Genomic DNA, 15334 nt, shown 5'->3' with positions numbered 1-15334 from the left:
ATCAGTTCTTTATAATTAAGACTCATGTCCATTTATTGAGAAGAAGATTTACCTCAGAAGAAGGCGGCTGAAGATATTGGAAGAAAGGATTCTGGTTGGGGTAGTGAGTTACTCCTTTTAAAAAATGCCTCAAGTAAAAACATTTTGAAAGTCAAGACTCAGTGACATGCACTACCACTACCTTAATCTCCTCATCACCCTATCTTTTATATATACTTGTCATTTGTTGTTTCGGTCTTCTCTTTTACAGTAATCCTATTAATTTTAATGGTTTTTTATATATAAAAAACTCTCTAGCATTTATGGGCTCTGTCACGTTGCCAGGGCTCAGCCAGTACACAGGCAGTGGTGAACCAAAACATACACCTAGCTTGTGTCAAACTGTTCAATTAAAGCAGCACTTACTCTCTGGCTGTTTTCATAGTGCAAAATATAAAACATAAAGATAGCATTCAGCCACAGAATAATAAAACAAAGACTGATAGCAAATTCTGATGCAGGTTTGAGGAAACAACATAGTCAAAAAGGTCAAGTCCAGTAGTCGGACGTCGAGAGTTCAATGAGTAAAGTCCAAGGATCAAGAGTCTATATCGTAATCAAGATCCAGTCTAGAGATTCAAGGTTCCAAGAGTTCAGGATACCAAAAATCCACAAATCAGCAGCATCCACAGCCAAAAATAGGACAAATGCTTCCCCCCACCCACCAAGATCAGTCTCCAGGCTAGCACCTTATAACCAGTAAAACCCAGCTGCAACCTATTTCTTGCATGCCTCCACCCTTAACTGTTTTCACCTGTAAACTCTTACTTATAGATTACTCAGCCCTTTAGAACCAAGACTTACATTAACCCCTTCCATCACCAACTGCTAGGCCTGCCACCGCCAGCCACCATCAACTGCAGATCATGATACATGTTCATTGTTAATTGAAGGTGTTTTTGCCAGTTCCTTCCCCTGAAATCCAGCTTGTGGCACCTAGTATTCTTTGGCAGGGCTCTCATCCAAATACTAACCAGTGCTGACCCTGCTTAGATTCCAAGATCAGGCTGGACATTATATCTTTATGGTATTTGGGTCAATAAAATTAGACCTGTTTCTTAATGAATGCTCTGAAATATCATCACTTCTTTTCAAATAAGGTGCACCATCACACTGCTACCTTTTTTCAAAGGATTGGAAAAAGCCATGGCTGCAAAAAGTAATTGCTTATTGTAATTCTCTTGCAAAACGCTTGCCCTTATTTCTTCCTACTTTGGGGGATTAATCCTTCCATATGCCTGCCCTCACCAAGTCCCGTCAGTCAGGGCCTATCTGTATAATGCTAAGCGCTGTTCCATACGTGCCGGGAAGGCATTCCCTTTGGTCTTACAGTAACTGTGCCAGATCCTCCTTTGCTTTGAAATAACCACATCTAATTACAGCAATGGGGGAAATTAGAAATGCCATAGCATTCGTCCACAGAAAATGTGTAAAACACTTAAGAAATTTTAATATTTCTTTAGGTTCTATATAAATACATTCATTTGTCTAAAACAGAATAAACAAAATAATTCTATTGTAAATGAGCAGAGAGCACTTTTCCTCACTTCACAAAACTACCCTTGACTTAGCTAGGGATGACATCAAAATCAATGAATTTGGTCCCAAAACCAGGCTTAGACCTACAGATGAAGTTGATTTATATATGAGTGTATACAGGACCTGTGATAAAGAGGACACTTGAGTTTACTTTGTTCTTTAGGACATTTTAAGTGCTAAATTACAGTAAAAAGTGAAACAACTGCATGTTTAAAAGTAGTGCCTTTTCAGGAGACAAGGTGCATCAGGATTTTTTGTAAAATTCAGCACAGGGCTTTCCTGGCCGGAATCACTGGGTTGCTATGAATTTTCCGGGCAGTACAGCTATGCTCCAGAAGCATTTTCTCCTGACGTTTCACCCACATCTATGGCAGGCATCCTCAGAGGTTGGGAGATCTGTTGGAAACTAGGCAAGTGGAGTTTATATATCTGTGGAATGTCCAGGGTGGGAGAAAGAACTCTTGTCTCTTTTGAGGAAACTGTGAATGTTGCAATTGTCCACCTTGATTAGTACTGAATGGCCTTGCAGCTTCAAAGCCTGGCTGGTTACTGCCTGGGGGAATCCTTTGTTGGGAGGTGTTAGCTGGCCCTGATTGTTTCCTGTTTGAAATTTCCCTGGAGGAAACCATATAAATGAACAAAATCTGGCTACTAATATTTTAAAAAACCCTCTAAAATCAATACAGTAAATAAAGAGCATCACTCAAAAAATGGGGGAATACCAGACAGGAAGCAATCAGGGCCACATCCCAACAAAGGATTCACCCAGGCAGCAAGCAGACAGGCTTTGAAGCTGCAAGGCCATTCAATACTAATAAAGGTGGTCAATTGCAACATTCACAAGAGACAAGAGTTCTGTCTCCCACTCTGGACATTCCACAGATATATAAATCCCACTTGCCTAGTTTTCAACAGGCCTCACAGCCACCGAGGATGCCTGCCATAGATGTGGGCAAAACGTCAGGAGAGAATGCTTCTGGGACATGACCATACAGCTCAGAAAACTCATAGCAACCCAGCAGGAAAGTTTCCCCACAAACGCTCTGAGATATGCCTGAAGTGGTGGACACAGCTAAGAGGATCACTGCTTCTTTTAGGTTCTCCTGGGACAGACCCCTCTTACCTCTCACCACTGACCTCAGAGAAGGGAGTGGTTCCTTTTTCACAATAGTTATGGTGCAGCAATTACATTGACCCATGGCTTAGTTGATCCAATTTTTAATTGGTTTTTTAAACTAATGTTTCTAGACTGATACATGCATAAATAAAATTCATCTTTAAATGTCTCAATCTAAAGACCGTGCTAGAAACGAGAGAGTAGGATGGAATTCTTTTTCTTATCCAGACACATGTTCTGTACCAACCTTTCCCTTCCTGGTGTTCTTGGGATGATTTGGAATCTAGTGTTCATCATCCCTGGCCATAGCCATGATCAGAGTTGCAGCCCAATATCAGAGAGGCACCATGTTGAGGAAAGCTGCTTTGTATTCATTTTATAATGTTCTCAGAACAGATGCAGCAATAGTATGTTAAGAGCCAGTACAGTAAGCTCCTTTTCTCTCCAATGTACTGTTCTCTTGACCTATAAATAGAAATAATGCTGTCTAGAAAATTAAAACAAGCTATTTAATATCCATAGGAGCAAGGTACTATAATACAGATTTTGAAAAAATCAACTCAGTTTTCATAGACCTGATATTTTATAAAGTACACATTCAGATTTATATTCTTATGTAACAGACATTACTCAAAATACTGTTTTATGTGTTCATGTCTCCAAGCTGTTTCCAATGTATGCCAATCCTATCACAAGGTTTTCTTCACAAGATCAGTTTTTTTATTTATCGTGTCAGAAGTGAGTTGAAGGTACAGTTATAATGTATTTAAAAACACAAAGTTAAAAACTTGGCATTATACTAAATGTCCTTTGATCAGAAGCTGGTCACTTGGAGTGCCTCTGGTGTTGCTGTGAGAAGGTCCTCCACTGCGCATGTAGCGGGGGTCAGAGTGTATTGTAGTAAGTGGTCTGTGGTTTTCTCTTCTCCACACTTGCATGTTGTAGACTCCACTTTGTAGTCCTATTTCTTAAGGTTAACTCTTCATCTTGTGGTGCCAGAGCACAGCCTGTTCAGCACCTTCCAAGTCACCCAGTCTTCTGTGTACCCAGGAGGTATCTGGTACCAGCCACTGATTGAGGTTCCGGGTTTTCACTTGCCACTTTTGAACTCTCACTTGCTGATGTGTTCCTGTGAGTATCTCAGTCTTAGGAAGCTATTTCTTGATTTAAGGCATTGGCTTGCTAGCTAATATTCGAAAAGAGGATGGGTTGGAAATTCAATGCCTTGGACCTTTCATTACAGGCTGCTACTTCCCAACGGATGTCAGGTGGTGCAATACCAGCAAAATACTATAATTTATCCAGAGGTATTGGGCATAGACATCATGTAATAATGCAGCATTTCTCATTATGAGCCACATCCACTGTTTTAGCGTGGTAAGATGTATTCCTGGGCATGCATACTCAGCAGCAGAGAAGCAAAGCGCAGTGTCAGATGTCTTCATTGTGTCTGGTTGTGAACCTCCAGGTTGTGCTAGTCAGCATTTGTACAATATTATTTCTGGCACCCACTTTTTGCTTGATATTCAACCAGTGCTTCTTATAAGTCAAAGCATAGTCCAGTGTGACTCTGAGGTATTTTAGTGTGCTGCAATGCTCCTGAGGATTATTCCTTCCCAAATAATCCTCAGAACTCAAGATGCTTGTCTTTTCTGAAAATGGAAAGTACACACCTGTGTTTTGATGGATTAGGAATCAGTTGGTTTTCCCTGTAATACAGTGGTTCTCAAACTGTGGGTCCCCAAATGTTTTGGCCTTCAACTCCCAGAACTCTTAACAGCTGGTAAACTGGCTGGGATTTCTGGGACTTGTAGGCCAAAACATCTGGGGACCCACAGGGTGAGAACTGACCCAAAGCTTTGAAGAGCTTCTGCTCAACCATTTCATAGCTCCCTTTTTGAGTGGTGATGGCATAATTCTCAGCATGGATGAAGCTCTCTGTCCCTTCTGGCAGTGGCTGGTCATTTGTGTAAATGTTATACATTGATGGAGCAAGCACGCTCCTCTGAGGCAGGCTGTTCTGTTTTCGCCATCTGCTTCTCTGGCCTGGAACTCAACAAAAAAGCTTCTGTTTTGTAGCAGATTTGTTCCATCCGTAGATCATCCAGGCTTCATAAGAAATCTGCAAGGTGTGTTAAAAGTTGGTTTGTCTTTTGCCTCCTTCTGGAGATGAATAGTTGACGTGCTCAAGTCACGCACTGGGTTTCAATGCCAAAGTGACAATGAAAAACCCTGGCCTTCAAAATTATAACCCATCACTCAAACCATTATACCTCAGTGACATCTCCACTTGAACACCAACATGTTTAAACTGGCAAGTCTTGTTTCTCACAAATTGCTCCTTAAATTCCCTAAGGATGACATCTAATTTTGAGACAAAAGACTTCTCACTTTACAAGGTCTCCAATATTCTCTTCTTCAATGCATCCCTGACCCAGGTGGAAGGAACAGGGAACTATTCTGGCAGTGGATGTCAATTTTAATGATGGACAGCTGGATACAATTAAAGACTAAACTCAGGGGACTTTTCTTTCTAGGGTCAATATGCTATCACCTCTCCCCAGGTTCAAAGTTTTAAAACAGGATTTCTATTCTTGTTTTTTGCAGCCTGTTCTTATAGTACTGACGAATAGCAACTGTTGAAGTCTAATAAAAGTCTTGCTCAGAGGTATCTATAACACTATGTGAAAGCAACACTTTAAATAGCAAACAAAATACACTTTAAACAGTAAACAAAAGATGGTAGACCTAGAAGTGAATCAGGGACACTACTTAGTAACAGATGACATGCATTTGCACAACTTTTATTAGCATGTGGAAAGGAAGAACTCTATGACTAGCTTTTTAGAAGGTCTGGCTCATGCAGTCTCAAATCTGTAAGATCTTGATTGATCAGTGTTACAAGAGTAGTATTCTGATTTTTTCACTTCTAAGAACTGACAATAGGCACATGAATATGAAAGAGGTAGATCATTAGCCTTACAGACCTTTGGAGGAAGCTTTGTATACAACTGACACAAGAATGGGTCAAACCACACACATAGTGTAGAACATTTTAGAATCACAATCTTTTCCTTTGTGTTCTTTTTGAATCTGAAGTTATCTGATTTTCTAGAAATAAGCTTACGGTATTTTAAATTGCATAAGCCTATGTTAATTAATTGGAATTCCAGTAATTTACTTCTAGATCTGAACAAAGGCCGCAAAGGGCTGCTTAGGTTTTACCCAGCCTGGCATTATTTGTGATTATTATGAAAGAGAAAATTATTTTTAAAAAGAAAACTCCAAAACAAGCAAACTGGTTTAGTTACATATCTTTCTGGGCAAAGATGAAGAGTAAAAATGAAGTATTTGAAGTTTGATTGTGTGGGCAATAACATTTCTCATTTATAGTGATACTTTCAAATATCCAGAGACAATATGAAGAAAACTATTACTGGTACGTTCCATTTGTTTTTGTTTTTGTTGTTGTTGTTGTTGTTGTTGTTGTTGTTTTAAATCAGTGATTAGGCCACAGAGATCAGCACACAATGATGTCTTTGTATTGAGTGTAAGCAGCAGCAACTAGAGGACACATGGATAAAAAGCACAAAAGGCAAGTAGATACCATATGCTTTATAGAGTGTTGTGCCTTGGCCTGACTAGAGTGCTCGCGCTATTTCTATTACATCCTGAATGGCATCGCTAATTAAGCACTACTTCCTGTTTGGATATAGGAAAGCTAGGACTTCAGAAATGTATTTATCGTGTCAGAAGTGAATTGAGAATACAATTATAATGTATAGAAAAACCACAAACAAAGTTAAAAACTTGGCATTATACTAAATGTCCCTTGACCACAAACTGGCCACTTTGAGTGCCTCTGCTGTCGCTGTAAGAAGGTCCTCCACTGTTGAATGTGGCAGTGCTCAGAGTGCATTGAAGTAAGTGGTCTGTGGTGTGCTATTCTCCACATTCGCATGTCATAGACTCCACTTTGTAGCCCCATTTCTTAAGGTTGGCTCTGCATCATGTGGCGCCAGAGCATAGTCTGTTCCAGCACCTTCCAAATTGCCCAGCCTTCTGTGTGCTTAGAAAGGAGCCTCTCATCTGGTATCAGCCACTGGTTGAAGTTCCAGGTTTTAACCTGCCACTTTTAAATATTCGTTTGTTGATGTGTTCCTGTGAGTAAATCTGTAGATCTTAAGAAACTATTTCTTGATTTAAGGAATTGATTTGCTGGCTGATATCCAAACAGAGGATTGACTGGAGATGTCAATGCCTTGGTCCTTTCATTATAGGCTGCTACTTCCCAATGGATGTCAGGTAATGTGATACTAGCTAAACAGTATAATTTCTCCAGTGGTGTAGGGCGTAGACAAGCTGAGATAATATGACATGTCTCATTAAGAGTCACATCCACTGTTTTAATGTGGATGTTTTAATGTGGGCATGCGTACTCAGCAGCAGAGTAGCAAAGCTCAAAGGCAGATGTCTTCACTGTGTCTGGTTGTGATCCCCAGGTTGTGCCAGTCACCTTTTGTACAATGTCATTTCTAGCACCCACTTTTTGCTTGATATTCAAGCAGTGCTTCTTATAAGTCAGAGCATGATCCAGAGTGACTCCCAGGTATTTTGGTGTGCTGCAATGCTCCAGTGGGATTCCTTCCTAGGTAATCCTCAGAATTCGAGATGCTTATCTGTTCCTAAAATGAAAAGCACACACCTCCATTTTAGATGGACTAGGAATCAGCTCGTTTTCCCTGTAATAGGCAGTAAGAGCATCTAAAACTTTGGAGAGCTTTTGTTCAACAATTTCAAAGCTCCCTGCTTGAGTGGTGACGGCACGATCGTCAGCATAGATGAAATTTTTTGTCCCTTCTGGCAGTGGAATTATGGGAATTGAAATCCAAAACACCTGGAGGGCCAAAGCTTGCCCATCCCTGCCTTATAATATAATTGCCATGTCTAGGCTGACACTGTAATGAAAACTGTCCCTAGGAAGCTTAGCGCTTTCCTGCTTACACTGCTGAAGTGTTCATGTGGGTAAGGGCATATGGCAAAGAAATGTACTGGTGAATTGCAGTAAAAAATGAGAAAGGTGGACAGGAAACTGATGACCCAGGGGAGAGGTTGAAACTACTGAAATCCATAACTGAAGAGCACAACTATATGTTTACATTTACATTTATTTGTAGTACTTGTATTATCATCTTTTAGGTCAGAACTCTTCCAATGTAAGTTACACAATAATTACCTTTATATATAGTTTAAAATATGGGAGGAATATTGCATTCCAAATAGTTTTCTCTATAGTCTACTCTTGATTCATCCTGTCCGGGCTGCAATGAACTTCCTTCTGCCAATACATTTCCGATTCACTCTACCCACCAAAGTTATTCACAGTCCCTAAAAATCCTGCCTCTAGTTTCCTAGACTGATGAAAGTCTGGAATTTTGTTCTACATAATAACAGAAATAAATTAGAATATGAAGAGCTCAAATTAGGTCAAGAGTGTTCAAGTGGGGGCTTTTGGCTAAATTGTAACCCCTTCACAGCTACACTGCCAACATTTGGCAATACCACAACAGCCAAAAGACAGACAAAAACAAACAAAAAAGTTTTGAGGGAACAGTGGAAGTCAAATTATAATCCTTGCAAGGTTAAAGTGACTGAATTATCTTGGTGAAGTTACATTCAAGCAAGTCTATTTTGTAGGAGAAGAAATTATAATGTGAGTTTGAGATTTATATTCATTTTGTGTCAAAAGCATTCGACAGATAAAACAAGTAAAAAAACTAAATAGAGGGAGCACAAGCGGCTAAAAAAGTCCAGACCAAAAATGGGCAACAGCAACTGCAGTGCTTTAAGCAATTCTTCCTCTGTGCATGAGGCAGGGCATTGTGCGCGAGCATACAGTAGTTGAGTTGTTTGTTCTGCTCCACGGTCACACAAGATGGATTCTTCTAGGAAGTGCTATTTAGTCACATTGCCTTTCCTGGTTTAGCTGCCCAGAGGGATACTCTTGCTGTTGCTGGAGGAACATTAGGAGGAGCGGTAGTTCTCATGAAACATTTCCTTGATAACCATGCAGTGGGTGGCTTTTACAGTTTTCAACCTTATTTCTTTCACAATTGGCAGCAAATTCCCATCACAAATTGGGGGGGGGGGGGGGCAAGGCAGCTAGCTTATAGAGTCTATCAACATGTGTAGGTCTAAGACATCCTGTGATTATTCTACGTTTCATTCAGTACTATATTCACCTGCTTCATATGGGAAGACTTGTGCCAGACGGGGCAGGCATACTCAGTAGTTGAGTAAGACATAGCCAGGGCTGATGCGCTTATTAATTTTGGGTCTGCACCTCATGTGCTGCCACTAACTTTGAGATAAGAGCCATAAAACATTTTCCACATTAAAAACGATATGCAAGCAGAGGTCTGTAGATCTACTGACATGCATTTAAAGCTTACTGTGTAATACCAAGTTCCAGTGAGACACTCTAACACTGCAACAAGGTAACGGACTTACGTCATATAATGAAATCATCTCTGGTTTGTCCTACAGATACACAAGTTGATCGTGTATTTGCCTTTCCAGGACCAGAGAAGAAGTGGGAGGTATTATTTATCTTTGTCCATAGAAGTAAGGTTAGAAGTTGGCTTTCTTTATACATGTCTATTAGTTTATTGGATTGTACCCTCCATGACCTCGGCTTGCCTGCTTACAGTAACAGGATTTCTGCTTTATTGGTTATCTGTTACAGGTGCCTTTGTCATTTATAGTCTCCCAGGAACACACAAAAATGTTAAAATTTATATTGGCGAATACCTCAAAAAGGAAGTTTAAGAATATTAGGATTGATAATATTACCATGGAGGATGCAGTTTTCTAAATTCTCCCCTCTCTCATCGTATTTCCAACTGGTGCAGAGGTACACATTGTGGAATGATAAGGGAATATTATACTCTGTTCCCAGTGTTATCAAAGGAAATAGTACTCATCTTGTAATACTAAATATGACTAGGAATATGCACAGCTGGTAAAAAATCAGCCTTTTCAACTCCTCCTATCAGTTTTGTTATCTGTACCAGGTGGCTACGCAATAAGCACAAGGACTACTCTTGCCCAACTCTGACTCATTGGGTAATTAAATGCCGCTTCTGCCCAAATTTAATGATTTCCAGATTTGTGCTAGCAGAAGGCCAGAATATCCAATTTGAAAATGTTCAGAGCTTCAGTTAATTTTTTTCACAGATGTCTGATTGTTGTTAAAAAGTTTTTGATCATAGCATGGTGAGAGAGAAAAAAATCAATTCCAAAGCTCAGTGAAGACTGAATACATTGAAAAGGTATGAAATCCCATCTTTCATGGGAGGCAATGGGATACCCTAGATCATTGTTTCTCAACCTTACTAATGCTGTGACCCCTTAATACAGTTCCTCATATTGTGGTGACCCCCAACCATAAAATTATTTTTGTTGCTACTTCATAACTGTGATTTTGCTAGTGTTATAAATTGTAATGTAAATATCTGATATACAGGATGTATATACAGGATGCATTTTCATTCATTGGTGGGGAGGGATTAATTTTGTCATTTGGGAGTTGTAGTTGCTGGGATTTATAGTTAACCTACAATCAAAGAGCATTCTGAACTCCACCAATGATGGAATTGAACCAATCTTGGCACACAGAACTCCCACAACCAGGAGAAAATACTGGAAGCGTTTGGTGAGCATTGGCTTTGAGATTTGGAGTTGTAATTCATCTACATTCAGAGAGCACTGTGGACTCAAACAATGATGGATTTGGACCAAACTTGGCACAAATACTCACTGGTTGAATTTGGGGAAAATAGACATTGACATTTGGGCAGTTGCTATGATTTATAGTTCACCAACACTCAAGGATCATTCTGACCCCACCAATGACAGAATTGGGCCAAACTTCCCACACAGAACCCCAATGCCTTGAAGGGACTCATTGGCGTGAGACTCCCTCCAGCCTCACAGCTCTCCCTCACTCACACATGTGCACCATGCTGCCATGTGCCAAGCATGCCTGCTCTCCCCTCCCTTGTTTGGAGTCTCAGAAACAGCCCTCCTCTTGGCTGAGAGGCTGGACAATCATAGCGGAGGAGGGCTTTTGGTGGGAGGATTGGCCCTCTGATTCCAAAAAGGAAGAGAAGGACAGGCAGAGAGATCTTCAGCCTTCTCTGCCAAAGGGGTTCCTAAGACCATCAGAAATATATGTTTTCTGATTGTCTTTGGTGACTCCTGTGAAACCCCCTGGTGACTCCCCCAGGGGTTCCGACATCCAAGTTGAAAAACAGTGCCATAGAAAATGGCACAACTGCCTAGGGCCCCTTGAACACAGCTGAGTAAAATCCTGCATTATCTGCTTTGAATTGGATTATATGGCAGCGTGGACTCAGATAACCCAGTTCAAAGCAGATATTGTGTGATTTTCTGCCTTGATATTCTGGGTTATAAGGCTGTGTGGAAGGGCCCTAGGTGGTTAGTCCCCTGAACAAGAGCAGTCCACTCTATGAAATATTTTTACAAGCCTTATTGAACAGTTAACAAAACCATACAAGGTGAAACATTATTAATGAGTCCATTGTTCATGTTCTCAGTTCAGTTTTCACTTTTGCTATCTGTATCTCTAATCTCAAAACTGCCCTTAGCTCTGACTTCATGTGTAAGTCACAAGCTTTATGCTTAAGAGAGAAGAGATTATAAGTCTTAGCAGGTGCCCTCTAAATCTGATAGTGTGAGATAGCTTTCTTGAAAAGAGATATAAGCTTGGATTCCCCACATCCAAACAAATAAGCGGCATCCACTAGCGCACGTCCGAGTTTACAGAGTTTTGTTTAAAGCTTCAGAGATAAAGAACTGAATCCATAAGGACATATTCAAGCCAAAGTTATCTTTTAGACAGACAGTTGTAAAAAAGGTAAAAATTCTTTCATTTTGAAATACTATAGTCTCTTCTGAAAGTTAAAGTGAAATTTCAACGTATTCACTTCAAGATAAGGTCAGGGCCGTAACCAGAAAAAAATGGGGGGGGGGGGGGGGTTGTTGAAACTTTTCTTTAGTGAATCATGAAGAGTAGCTCCATAACACAAAATAATTTAAATTATATGCTTCATTCTATATTTTATATAGATTTAATTAAATCAAATTTAGATTTTAGTTCCAAAGTTTCAAGTCTAAAAATAACTCAAAATGACTGTTAGTTGGTAATTTACAGTTACAAAAGAATACCACCACATCTGTTGGAAACACTTGAAAACTGTGCCAAAACACTTTGACAGAAATCAGGCTCCATAGATAAACTTTGGTGGACACTCAAGATTGCAAGTCAGAGAGTGAACAATGGAATGAGCACATTTCAGTTTCCAGTTGATTCTATTAGTAGGCATGATGAGAAATTTGAAACTCAAATACATGAGACTAAATTTACCCAACACCTTTAGAATTCCAATAAGACTAAACATAGTTATTCAGCATCACTTTTCAAGTTGCGATGGGACCTTATTCAGACAATGACAAATATGGATAAATACACAGGGAAGGTTGTATACTGGGCCTAACCTTCTGGATATAATAAGAGGGTCCTTCTCACACTACAGTGTTCCCTTGCTACTTCGCAGTTTGCTTTTAGCGGACTCGCTGTTTCATGAGTTTTTGAAAATATTAATAAAACACATAAGATATAAAATATTTATGTCCAGTGGAGGCCAGGGACCTCGGAAATGTGGCAGCCTGAGGCGCGGCAGGGGAGACTTGCCTCTCTAGCCTGCTGCTGCCTGCGTGGCTCCGGAGGCTCTGCCAGGGTGAGGCCGGCAGGAGCGCTTGGGATGGGCCGGGAGGCGGGTAAGGAAGTGCGGGTAAGAAAATAATATATAAAATATATAAAATAATGTATAAATATTAAAATTAATATGGTGTCCCTACTTTGCGGATTTTCACTTATTGTGGGTGGTCCTGGAACAGAATACCCCCCCCCCCCCCCCCCGATAAGTGAGGGAACGTTGTATATCTCCCTGGTTCCTAAAATAGAGCTCTCCGTGTAAGAAATAATTCTGTTTGTCCATACCACAACTTCTAAAACAATTGGATCTTCCTTTCATCTATTTCATTGCTCACTCTTTCTCAGCAAAACAACAGCTTTGCTTCTTGTTTCCCCTTCTTTGCTTTTTTCTTTGAAACCTGGAACGGAACACCTACGATAAGCGAGGGATGACTGTATTGCTATTGCTGCAAGTAATGACAGTGTGAATAAATGGTCAAAATTTATCTGAGATAGTGTTTGCAGTTCTGGAGGGACTTGTTTAATTTGTGCTGCTCATAGACTTAGCATGGGGATTTGGTTAACTAGTTAAAATTCATGAGTAAACCAGTTTTTTAACATGAATACTTTGAAGATGTAGCAGAGCGCTAGTGGTCTCGTTTGAGAGGCAGGAGTATAAAGTTTTGTTCTGACACAGTTCAGTCACCATCATGCGTTGGAACAGTGAGAAGAGTAGGTTCTTGTAGGTTTTTTCGGGCTATAGGGCTATGTTCTAGAGGCATTTCTCCTGACGTTTCGCCTGCATCTATGGCAAGCATCCTCAGAGGTAGTGAGGTGACCTCACTACCTCTGAGGATGCTTGCCATAGATGCAGGCGAAACGTCAGGAGAAATGCCTCTAGAACATGGCCCTATAGCCCAAAAAAACCTACAAGAACCTAGTGATTCCAGCCATGAAAGCCTTCGACAATACAGTGAGAAGAGTGCTTTTGCCATTGAGGCCTACTTTTCGAGTGGATTTGGAGTGGTCGTTCCGCTCTCCAGATTTGGCCCCTTGTGATTTTTTTCTATGGGGTTTTTTGAAATCCTGTGTTTATGTGAACCGTCCAAGGACCCTACAAGATTTGAAGACCAACATCCAGGAAGAAATTGCCAACATAACGCCTGCTATGCTGGCAAGAGCCAAGACAAACGCCAGAAATCGGTTTACTCAGTGTATTGAGAATGGAGAATGGGGGATGTCACCTACCTAATTTGATCTTCAAAACTACGTAAAACAAAACACACATAGAAAAGGGAGATGTTAACTGCCTGCTTCCAAAACAGATACTGATATCGGGAAAATTAAGAGATTACTCATCACCAATAGTCCAGTTGTGCCACTGTTGGCTGAACTAATGAAGAAAACAGTCATTGTGAACATTTGCTGAATGCATGTAATTTGTAAGTAAACATCATACAAAAATCTTATCTGTGGGAAAGGACAATGCAGAAACTATATTTATATATGATATATTAGATATTTATGTGTGACTTCCACTTTAATTCTGCTTTTAGCTAATTAAGAAAAAAATGCATCAGCAGCACTGAAGAGTTTTTCTCCAAAAGCTGAGTGGATAACCAATTTATTTAAGTAAACATACTTATTAGTAAACATACCTCGAATTAAACATATATATTTGTTCAAGTGCTAATATAAAAGATCAGAATTTATGTGCCTTAAACTATATTGTTCTTGAAGGAGTCAAAACATAATAATTCCATATGAGGAAAGGAACTTGAATAGAAGACAATGTATATATTTTGTAATACGGTGTGTAAAATAATAAGGCATGTCACAAATGCTTTGATTGGGTGTTCCGACAAGGCAGGGGATTAAACTGGAGGGCTCGCATGGTCAACTCTATGATTTATCACTTAAATTACTGTTATAAAAATCATTCAGCTGGATTAAAATAGCTTATTTATCCTACAAAAACAGTTCTCAACTGCTTCTACATTCCGAAGTAGGACACAATATATGTGGACGTGAACATGTATCTATAATGTTCATTTGTGGGATTAACTCAAAAACCACTGGATGGATTGACACCAAATTTGGACACAATACACCTATCAGACCAACGAGTGACCATCACTCATAACCCCCCCCCCAAAAAAAAAGCAGAAAGGACTTAACCCCCCCCCCCCCCAAAGCAAAATGATGATACAGGAAAAAAGGGAAGGAAGAAGGAGGGAAGGAAGGGGGGAAAGAAAGAAAGAGAAAAAGGGAGGGAAAGAAAGAAGGAAGGAAAGAGAGAAAGAAGCATGGCAGCAAGGGCAAAGGAAGAAAGGAAAGAGGTAGAGAAGGAAGAAAGGAGAGAAAGAGGAAGGAAAAGAAAAAGGGAGGATGGAAGGAAAGAGGCAGAGAAGGAAGGAAGTAGAGAAGGCAAAAAAAAGGAAGGAAGGAAAGGGGGGGAAGAGAAAGAAAGAAGGAAAGAGAGAAGGAAGGCTGGAAGCAAAAAGTGAAGGAAGGAAAGAAGGAAGGAAGGAAGGAAAGAAGTAGAGAAGGAGTAAGGAGAGAAAGAAAGGAAAAGAAAAAGGGGGAAGGAAGGAGGTAGAGAAGGAAGGAGAGAAGGAAAGAAAAAGGGAAGGAAGGAAAGAGGGAGGGAAAGAAGGAAAGAAAGAAAGAAAGAGAGAGCATGGAAGCAAAAAGTGAAGGAAGGAAGTAAAGCGGTAGAGAAGGAAGAAAGGAGAGAAAGATGATGGAAAAAAAGGGGGAAGGAAGAAAAGAGGTAGAGAAGGAAGGAAGGAAGGAAGGAAGGAAGGAAGGAAGGAAGGAAAGAAAGAGGAAGGAAAAGAAAAAGGGGGAAGGAAGGAAAG

Source organism: Anolis sagrei, chromosome 2 (genome assembly GCF_037176765.1).
Source record: "Anolis sagrei isolate rAnoSag1 chromosome 2, rAnoSag1.mat, whole genome shotgun sequence".
In the NCBI taxonomy this organism is placed as follows: Eukaryota; Metazoa; Chordata; class Lepidosauria; order Squamata; family Dactyloidae; genus Anolis; species Anolis sagrei.
Note: the sequence above shows the minus strand (reverse complement) of the source record.